We start from the raw sequence: 12,019 nt of genomic DNA on the forward strand, positions 1-12,019 counted from the left end.
AATTGAAAATATAGCAATTATTATATTTGTTGTAGACTAAAAAAAATCAATTTTTAAGGCAATGATATTTGAGGATTACCAACACAATTGACACTTCACAAGGGTAGTGCTGCTTCTTTTTTTTTTTTTTTTTTTGCTAAAGTAAGTATTTCATATGATTACAAGTATGAAGCATCCAATAGACACCAAAAATAGCAAATTTTGGAATGCTCTCAAAGGATGGCGTTCTTTAGCTAAAAGAAAAATCACTTATTATTCATGACGGAGTTGTAACCAAATAATTAGCCTTTGATTTTTTTTTTTTTTCTGTGTGTGTGTATGCACCTTTCGACCACAGTTGTACACAATAATCGCACCTTAGTTTTATGTTGCAAAAAAGAAGGAAACTGAAAAATAAATGACTATCAAATATCAAAATGATAGTAAATATGGGTACGAAACGCAGGAAAACGCGAACCACATTTTTTTTGTAATCTTTTTTCTCTCAGTCGCAGTAAAGGATTGCGGCGGGTGGTGACAAGGACTCGGAGGATGGATGGATGCGGCCTGCCACAGTCCACGCGTTTGAGACAAGCTTCCATCCGGCTGCTGGTGTCATCCTTCTTAATGTCGAGTTATTAACCTATTCGGAAAGATAAGAGATCGCTGCATGGCCAAGTGGATAAAGCTCCACCTCCTCATGATCATCTCTTCCAATGCTCGGAAACCAACAGGTTTGTGCCGACGCCCAACACCCACAGATTCAATATGATCATTATATCAATATGTTAGGATTTTTTTTTTTTTCAACTTTCCTTTGCACTATCTTATTACGAGACTGTTGTTTATTACATGTTACATCAGCTCACAATATAATTGCTGATCTTACTTTTAATCAAATAGTTAATATTTCAAACATCACATCAAGTAGAGTGTTCGAGCAAGCCAATTGTCAAGTTAAATACTTGCCTTTTGGTCTTCCTTGAAATTAGTTGCCTACCGTTCCTCGAAGAAAACAATTTAGTTGCCTCTTGAAACGAAATAGCTCAAGTATCGGTGATTAATTAACTTGCAGAAGTGAGACGTATGCTCCTGTACATAACATGCATCACCTTGGCATGTGCTGACCATGTGGGGTGGGATTAATTTATCAACAAGACAACATAGGATTTGTTCCTTTGAGACGCTTGTGTATTCAAGGGTTTCGCTTGCTAGGATTCCAATACATCTTGAGTGCCATATGAGAAACAAAAGACTTATTTGATTTGCAAGAAATTTTTTTACTAAAATATTTTTTTTTGAAAGCTGATTTTTGAAAATATAATGCCTTACCAATAGGTGAGAAAGTACTCGTCTTTCGTTTTGGGGTTAGAAGAGGATGCTAGTGTCTTAAAATTTAGATGTACTTAATTTTTTGTCAAAAAAATATATTCAATAGAGATACAAGTTCACCTTACCAGTAAAACTAGGGGCTAGAAAAATGGAGATAGGGAAGCAAGTATGACAAAATATCTTTAATTTTTAAAATTATTTATAAAATCTCATGGTCTTTCTTAAGCATAAATTGTAGCTTTTAGAAAATAGTAAAGTACGAAACCTACCAACAAGACTGCTAGGGCAGATGGTGCATTCCACGTACGCCCTCGTGAGGTATTACACTAATTTAGAGAAAAAAAATCAAAAACAACAACGATGCCAAATAGGCTCTAAATATTTTATAAGATTGTTGGTGGGGCCCCTCCATATGTAAGACCCATATTATTTAAAATAAAAAAAAAAGCAACAACGGGGCAGTTTTCCTTTCACAAAATCATGAGAAAAGAGAAGAATGGGGAGGACGACCGTGAAAATATAGAACAGTTTTAAGAAAAAAGTGCTACTTTATTGGTCAACCGGATGACCGATTTCATTTCATTTTTGATAAAATTTTAATATATTATTTTTGGCATTGAGAGCTACTGATTAAATTGTTTGGATCTTTGAAAGATCTTCCCTATTGAATATTTCAAATATCTATACTTGATGAGATCCATCCTCTATTTTGTTGTTTATTATTAAAATCCATCTTATTTAGTGATGAATGTTCTTATTGTGGAAGCCAAGATTACATCTTGACGATGTTTGTGTAACTACCGATTGAACTAAAGAGGACGTAGTGTAATCCCGTTATTCTAAATAGTAAAAATTTTAGTTGAGCTAGGTTTCATGATTTTTTCCTTCAAATCAAATGGTTTTCCGTGTTAAAAAATGTGGCTGTCTCTTGTTTATAGATGGATTGATTATTTTGTTTAGTAATTGCTTGTATAGATTGTCAAGATTATTGTTACTCGATGAATTATAGTAATACCTAATTTAATTATACAAAAAAGAAAAAAAGATGTTTGTGATATTATTGTTTTTTAAATGTATTTTTCTAGCAAAAATTATATTGCATAGGAATCCATAAATGTTCACTAATTTTTTAAGATAATCATCATAGTTCCATTTCCATATCATTCAATAATCTTTGTAATTTTACAAACAATTTAACTCATTTTTTAGCATCTTTTACAGTAAGATTTTTTTCTACCTTGTTACTAGGATTATTATGTAAGAACTCGTGATGGCTCATGCTACTTAACGAACGCTTACCATTTTCTTCTTCGACAAACTATTAACTAACCAAAATCTAATTTTTCAAAAACTATACTTTCACTTGCATATTGAGTGCGCATAAAAGGGTTTTAATTTCTGTGAATTATACCCATCCTCTCGTGGCATAGATTTTTTTTAAAAAAAACACAAAGTAGGCTTCCCTAATTGCTCAATTTCTCTTACTTGATGTAACTTATAGTATATAAAATTTATTCACTCGAATTAAAAGTCAAGTGTACGGTTCTTCAACAACAGTTCCAGCGCTGCCACGCGCCCATTTTTAGATGAAGTACGCTGCCCTCGGTCATTGACTAACTTATGATTATTTAATTTTTAATATAGTTTTCTTCTTTCAGATTGAATTAGATATACCGGAAACATAGACAATATGGACAAGAGAGTAAGAATGTCTTATTCATGCCTTTATGATAGACCCACGAATCCAATTCCAAATCAAAGTTTGGTTCTTCCATGCAGACTCAACCACGCACGGATGATCTGGGATGATAGGTATCATTAGACTTCCACAATTGAACCCCATCTTTTTCCAAGGCATCCTCCTTATTCTATTGCATTTTTTGCTTGGGCAAGCAGCATTCTTGTTTCTTTTCTATTCTGCCGATTGAAAGGTCGCCTGTTAGCTGCCGTTGCAGTTCGAGTTTTTGATGCAACAATTTCAAAGAAGAAACTGGATGCAGCTTGGAAGGGACTAAGATACACTATATAGATATTGAGGACTTCATATGCTTATATAGAAGGAGATTCTATTATAATTATCGGATAATTGTTAGATTCATCTTCATCTTTTATGAGATTGTTGGCAGATGGTATGTAATTTACTTTTTTTTTATTAAAGCATCTTATATCTACAGAAAAGCTAACAATACGGTAGATTGAATGGCATCTTATGTAGCCAATCATAGAGGAACAATCTTATGAAATTCTATGGCTGATCTACCATCCCAATTTTTCAATATCTTAATTTTGATTCCAACGAATATACTTTTATAGTAGAATGGCTTAATTTATTTTTGATTTAACCAAAATAAAAAATGCATATGTAAACTACTGATCAAACCACTGTCCGAAAAGCAATAATTAATGAAAGAGCTGACCAAGTATAACAAACATTCATTGGATGGATCAGTCTAAGCCAATCAGAATGAAATCACTGATCCAAGCTTGATCACTAAAATCTATTGCACTCCCATGGCCAGTTTCCACTGTCAAACCAGGACCACCATTGAACATATTAGCAATGACCGTTAGTTGGGGGCGTATCTTTTGCACCAAAAAGAGGATTCACCTTCCATCATGTATGCCCGCCGTTTGATCATCCACTAGTCGCTTTGAGATGTATGCAGGTAGATGAATGATGAAGTTTGAAGTAATTTAAGATATGTGCTGTTGGTGATTCAATGGTGGATTTGGGAGGAAGGTGAACCTTTCTTTTGGCGCGAAAGTTGCACCCCCTCCTCCCATACCGACAACTGAAAATAGCTGCTTCTCAGGTCTTTTCCGCGTTAGCAATCAAGTGTGGAAATTATTGGGAGTAGTTATATTCCCTTCGAGGCAGAAACCGTGTACATTGAAACAACCAAGAAAGTTCCCATCCATGATCAAAGTTCCCAAATTCACCTTGACCTTAAGCTTGAAAAATTCATTGAATAATAACAAAAAGAATGCGACATTATTTGTTCTCATGCTTATCTAGCTTCCAGTGTACTCTGCTGGAAATTTCTACACTAAGATTAGTCAACATTCTAACCTGTTTCAGTAGTACTTTGGAGAGCGATTGGAATTTCTTCATATCTGCAATCGAAGAGATATATACCAGGACGATGTTAGATTATGATGATTAAAGCACTCGGGCATATCCAAGAATAGGAAGAACAAAACAAAAATTTGGAGGAAACATATAATCTCAAGACCATGTTCCAAAAATTGAGGATCGTTTCCATGTCGACTAAGAGCAGGTATGGCATGCACCGAACCGAGCATCAAACCACTGAATGGAATCCATGTGCATACATGGACACACTCCAAAAAAAATCCTTGATGGGGCCTTTTTGATCTTCAGTTCCTGGTTTTAGTTTTCTTATCTAAATACTATTTTTTACAAGAGATCGAAAAGATGGAGGTATCAAGGTTTCCTATTATTCATCGCGTAAACAGTATATTATACATTATCGAAATTACATATATAGCATTTAAACATTCATATTAATATCTGAAAAGCAATTTAGCATATAAATTATAAACTTTATTAAAGTTTATATAAAATTAATATACATTTATATTCTAATTAATAGTATCCAACAGCAAACTAGAGGACTACATCAGCTACTATCTAATGCACAACACATGTATAAATTGACACAATGGTTACAATTATATATCGTTTAATAATTCTTGCATCATTAATTTCAATAAGTGGAAAAGCTACGGGTAAATCAACTGCACCAAGGCTGACTTATGAGGGGCATATGTTCAAAAATAAATTTGTTAACAATCAATGATTAGTTCAAATATGAGTTTTAGCGAGGATGTTATCACTCATCATCTTTTGCAGCTCACGGCACTCAAGCTAAAAGCCTCGTACCAAAGGATAGAGCCAAACTAGACCAGTTGCTTGACAAAACAACGTAACAATGTTGCAATGTGCATGGTGCAATCTTCGACGTAAAAAATATATGATTTCCTTTTCATTATTTCACAGCAATTAAGAGAATTCTTGCACATTATTCATGATAGAATTTAGAAGAAACAAGGATTTACCTTGGAGATCTGGCACATAATTAATAACATCTCTGACACCTAACAAGCTTTAATGGAGATTGTGGCTTTGGTCTCCTGGTTCTTACATGTGGTATCAGCAGATAAGGAATCTGAGATGTGAACCAACAAATACAGCATTACGAATGAAATTAACGTTAATAATTCTTACATGTGGTTATCAGCAGATAAGGAATCTGAGATGTGAATTAAGTTCACAGAATTCATGGAAGAAGAACAGTTTCTTGGCATATACAGGGACAGCGGTGGACTGATCCGGACAATTTATTATAGCTCTGGAGCCATCCGAGTGGTGTGCGGCACCATCCCCAAGCTTGTCCCCATCTCCGGTAGTCTTCACGAAGTACCAGCTGTATGAGAACTTGTATGGATATATGTTTGGTTTCACATTTGTTATATAGGATTAAGAAATTTAAAAAAATACTTCAAAGCTAGCCTTTTTGAATAAGATTCTTAGTTGTCAGAGTCGATCCAATCTATGGCCTATGTAGATTAGGAGACGGTACAGAACTAAAGAATTCAAAAAATATCTCCCGGTAAGTCTTTTTGGATGAGATTTTGGGTCATTACCCACTATTAAAGGCCAGAACATCCCCATTTAGAACACGAGAGATGGAGAGAGGGGCCGGTGATGTGGAAAAGAGCAGAAAAGAGAGGGAGGAAATTTAAGGCAATATGCTTGAGTTTTGAATGGGATAAGGGTGGCAGAGAGAGAGAGAGGGGAAGGGCTCTTATCATGTCCCTTTCCTTTTTATGGGGGAGAAAAAAATGGATGGCATAGAGCTGATCAAAAACCGAGCCAAGCTCTACAGTAAAAGTTAGGTCAAGTGCGGATGTCTAGGCCCAGTCTAGTCCCAACATTAGGCTTATATGTTTGTCCAAATCTAGCCCAATCTCGAAGAGCTAATCTCGCCGATTAAACCTTATAATTTCCTCTTTCCCTACTGTTATAACCCAAGTGAAATATAATTTAGTAGTGCATGAGCAATGCATTTTTGCTAAAAAAAAAATAATTTAATTCTCTCAACTTATTGTAATATTGCAGAAATTAGTACATTTAAGCTAGCCAAAAATTGAAGCCAAGTAAAAAAATAATAATAATACATTCAAGCAAAAATTAAGAAAATAAAATGTCCCATTTTATCTAAGCCAACAAAGTTAAATACTATAATAACCCACGTACAATGAAACATTATTGTCTAATTAAAAATTACAAAATAGAAGTTGGAAATTTATACAAAGTACAAAGGAGGCGGATGAGGGGCTGCAGCGGCTGAACCGAAATAGTAAATCGAGGTTTGACCGTTTGTAAATTTAGAGAATTAGGATGTTTTCCTGTTTATATTTGTGAGCTTAATTAGTTTATTAACTATATAATTTACTATTATTTCATTACAATATATAATTATTTCAATATATATATATATATATATATATATATATATATATATATATATATATATATATATATATATATATAAAATTTTGGGCCAAGTCAAGTCGAGCCATTTTTTAATTTTTCCGCTTTTTTGCACGGATTTATCCCACAGGCTTATTTTTAGTGTCCGAGCCCACTAATTTAGGTTAGGCTGGATGGGCCAGCTAGCCCGTAATCAACTCTAATCTTAGGAGAAAAGAGGGTCTAGCAAGGAGTGATGGTGCCAACATTGAGCGAATTGATTAGGAAACCAAGGTTCTTTGATAAATTCTATGCCCTACCTTATCAATTAAACGGGTCAAAAATTTAGACCCAAATCTAATCCCTTTTTTTAGATATATAATCCAACTCAATGTACAATAAATCAAAATAAGTTAAACCGGTTAAGCATTACCATCCTTAGTTACATGGCAGGATGGACTAAGGAGGGTAGAGACCGAAGCGTTTTATTTCACTAATTCACTGTACAGCAGTGGTTACCGTCTTACAAGGCCTTTGTCTTGGAAGAAAGGAGAAGGTTAAGATGAATAAGAGGGAAAAGGGTGGGCGCCTTTTCGAAGTTTGGGTGTGGATTAGGTTGGTGAGTTGGGTTTAATCCAGGCCAGACCGTGCCATGATATACCACATGGTCATTCTTAAAAAATAATTAACAAAAGACCTTGAACAGACTACTCATCACCAGATAACAGATTGGATCTCCGACCAAACCACTGCTTGTGAAAAAAAGACTGTGCACCATTTGAACCAAAATTAAAGTGATATATCCATGATTAAAATTTCTATCATCTTAGTCTTTTAGTCTATTAAAAGAACTATTAATAACTCTTGGAATCATGTCAGAATTCTATTCTCTCCCATGGTGCATGTCCAATGCTAATGAAATTGAAAGGAGCAAAAAAAATCTTAGGTTTTCAAGAATTTTAACATATGATGGAAACATGACCATACTTTATTTGTTCAATCCTTATGATGGAAACTCACCTTATAATAATTTAGTACCCCACCCAAAATGGCTAACCGGAAGGTATTATTTGAATTTCTTGATCCTGTAAAAATACCTAAGATCTATCCAAATGTCCTCACATACTCTCTCTGTTCAAGCCCGCTAAGGGTTCAAATTCATTCAAATCTAATCACAAACACCACAATCAGCTTGTGGTCAGCCCAAATGGATCTATGCTGTAGTATCCCCTATTCCACATAGGTTATGGGCCGGATCTGCTTTGATACCATTTGTAACAATTTAAGGCCTCGTCCAAAATGGCTAGCCAGAAGGTATTATTTAAATTTTTGATCCTGTATAAGTATCTAAGATCTACCCAGCAAATAACCGATGTAGGACTAAACACACGCCTGCACAGGTCCTCACACACCTCGTCTCAGAAAACCAGAAAAAAAAGAAAAAATAAAAAATCAAATAGCTCTCCACATGCAGATGTCAGATGCTAAACAAATGAAAAGCCTGCAAGCCTGCCTTAGTTCAGACCTTGACGCCCAAATGAATTATTTGTGTAGAGAAATGGGCCGGGCCACGACGGTTTATTGGACAATGGGTTAGCTTTCGGTTTTGCAGCGTGCGGTGATGGGCTTATTGGACCTCGTCTCGGTTCGAATTTGTTTCAAACTACTGAACGCTGTAACCCGACAACCCTGGGTTATGTTCCACCTTGGGCTTGGTGTGGCCTCACCGAACGAAAAGCTAGACGGCCGTTTGTTTTTCTTCTATTCTTCTCTTTTCTTTTCTTTTTGTCTCATAACAGCTGTCTGTTTGTTTTTTTTTTCCGCTAAAAATAGTAATATCATATATAATAGATACAATCAAAAAAATCAAAAAGCAGTACATCACGGAGTGCACAGGACAACTCCGCCTCTCCCATCCAGAGGTGGTCCACACGCAGTTGTATGGCAGGATGCCATGGCAGCTGCCTACCCATCTAATCGGTGTGGGGCCTATGGGCACCAGAGTGCTTGTTAACTCTATCTCATCAGATACTAATAGTGCAAATTTTACCCAATCCATCTAAAGTTGGCTATGGATACACATCATGATTTCAAAATCCAAAATTGATCAAGATTGAATACAGACAATAGCAAAACCTACCTCCATCGTGATTCGAATATATTTTACTCTACTAATTTCCTCCCCATCTTTTTACTTTAATCGCTTTACTCACTCATCCCATGACTCTCATTATCCGTTCGTCCCCTCTCTTTCCAACCAAATCCTAGTCACAATGTCACACCCACTCCCAAATATGTTTGCCCCTATCTATGCCCAAGTTTTTATCTACCATATTTTCATTCAATTCTTTTCTCTTTATTTTGTTTTGCTTTCTATATTGTGATCGTGTATTCTTGCTTTAGTTCTCACAAAACTTTCTTGATACGATTACGAACTCTTACTTCCACTCCCATAGTTCGGAGCTGCTTCAATTTATTTTTTTTATCAATTTTTGACTTTCTAAAAAAATCATGTTTTTACTTATTGTGGAAAATTTAATTTGTTGTGTTATATAAAGTACTAAAATGATTTGTGTTGCCAACAACATTCGAGCTGAAAAGATCAGACAAACTGGTGGACAGCAAGGTTGGGTGTAGCTATGCTCTGAAAAACAAGAGAGAAACTAAAGATCACCAGATTTTGTTCGATAGAAAATCCTCTGATGCCTAAGTTAAATATAAAGTTTTAGAAACAATGGAGATTTGAGAAAGTAAGAATAACAAATTGTAAGCGAGAGTGTATTATATAGATTGTGGGTCTGCATTCGTTGCTTGGTAAAACAAATGTTCATCTTAACTGCTCGGTAACCATCTATATGTTACGCACATTGTTAGCCTTAATTGCGCGAGATGTGCATTGGTGGTCCAAGCTACAGTTGTGGTCCGTCTGATTTTTGGCCCCTTAGATGATGCCAAAGATTGAATCCAAAGCATATCAATGAGACGGATAGCCACATGGTTCTCAATCGCTGAAGGGAGCTCCCAGATTACCCTTTACCATCTCTTGGAGGCACACCACGCCCCACGATTCGAAGTACGATCGGACGGTGGTGATCGTCCAATGCTGCTGGATCAAAAAAAAAAGACATTCAAACAGGTGGCGACAAAGTACTGGCGGGGCTCTGCAAGGTGGGAGGGACCACCGTCCCCACACGTGATGGAATAGTACATCGGCACGGGCGCCGAGTAAGGCGCGGGCCCCGGGGCCTCGGACGGACAAGCGAATGCGATAGCCGTTGGGCCTCGGATTCGAATATTTGTTCGACTTGACGCCGGTGCCGGTGGACCTCACGCTGGGGAAAAGGCCGGTAGGGCACTGAGAGATGTACGAGAGACAGAACAGAGCGAGTGCGAGCTCGCCTGATACCTTTCAGGGTACAGAGAGTTTGTGGCGTGGTCTGTGGGCTGTGCTTTATATCTGCTTTACCTGTTTATCATTCATGCAGCTCGGCTTGTTTCAAGGAATTTATATTGATAATTTTATACAAAAAATTACACATATATGATGATGGAGGTCTTTGGTGATATCCCCCTGCGTCCTGTTATCTGATATCAGTATTTGTTGTAGCATACCGGAGGCTAAATTGATTTAGTGTGAAATACATATTATAGTGGATGGGAAGAAAAATGCTTCAAGAGTCGATCTTGATTTGCTAATAAAAGAATCAAAAAAGAACAAAGTTAGCCTTGTACTAAAAGGTAATCCGTATGGCCAGGTGTTATGATGAATTGGTGCTCTCAATCACGGCTTGGCCATGTATGATGTATCCTACAAAGCCCTTTAATTATACCATATTCCTCATACTATATGGCATTGCATTTTCAGTTTTTCCCCATGATTACATACTGCAGCTCAGAGAATCAGAGAATCATTTTTTTTTTCATTAATTGAAATGCCACCAAATAGCTACTACGTAGACCAGTTTTTTTTTTTTTTTAAAGAAAAAAATCAGTGCCTTCCTAAACGGTCTTGCACATTCTTAATATCTTCATTTTTATGGAATTATATTGTTGCTGCTAAAATCCAAGTCAAAGAGATCGGACAAACTTTAAACTGAAGAGACTGCACGAGCTAGTGAATGGCGAGTACCCGACTATGGATGTACTTAGATGAAGAGATATGCTAAGAGTCCAACCAAAAAGCAAGAGAAATAACACTAAACGTCGCCAGATTTTGCTGACAGGAAACCTTTCGATGTCTAAGTCAGACAAAAATTTTGAGTAACAGTAGAAATTTAAGAGCAGTGAAAGCAAGAGTGTTAGCATGAGACATATGGTCCCTCGAGTGTAGATTGTATAGAGTGAGGGTCGGTGCCCATTATTGAGTAAGGCGGACATGTGCCTTAACTGTTTAGTAACCACCCCCACATTATGCACGTCACTGGGCTTTACTACGCGGGAAGTCCATCCCACAAGCTTCAACATACAAAGAAACATACGTTTAGGAGCCGAGTTGTAACTGTCACCCATTGGAAGAGTTTTAAATGGCTTTATGGTGAGATGCCATTTGTTGGTTTTATCACGTCGGATCCAATGCATATCACATATATTTATGGTAATCCTTTGCCCTTGCATTAATCATATGTTTACATAATAACTGCAGTTGATGTATCGTGTGTGAGCCTAGCATAAGATGGTTTATGGCAATTATGGCCCAATGATAGTATATATTGCATCCTTGTTTTCAAAAATCATATACTAATAAAATTATAAGTGTTATGTGTAACAACCCAGGACCTCACCTAGAAAGCTAATTAAAAGGTGTTATATAGGTTCTTTGACCCTAAACAAGTACTCAAGATTCATCCAACATATAGCAGATATGGGACTACAAACACACCCGCTTGAGTCTTCACATACTTCTCCATTTAAGCTCTCTCGTTAGGCTAAATGTCCAAATCAATTTAAATCTAATCTCAAGTACCACGATCGGTCCATGGTTGGCCCCAATGGACCCATATTGCGGTGTTCCTCTAATCTATATAGGCAATGAGCCGGGTTCACTCTGATATTATTTATAATAATCTAGGATTTCATCCAAAAAAGCTAGACAAAAAATATTATTCGAATTTTTTGACTTTGTACAAGTACATAAGATCTACCCAGTGCATAATTGATATGGGACTAAATATACGCTCGTATGGATCCTTACACCATGAATATGGAATTGAA

The sequence above is a fragment of the Phoenix dactylifera genome, chromosome 12, assembly GCF_051530095.1.
Source record: "Phoenix dactylifera cultivar Ajwa chromosome 12, Ajwa_hap1_PhDact_Kaust_v1.1, whole genome shotgun sequence".
Lineage (NCBI taxonomy): Eukaryota > Viridiplantae > Streptophyta > Magnoliopsida > Arecales > Arecaceae > Phoenix > Phoenix dactylifera.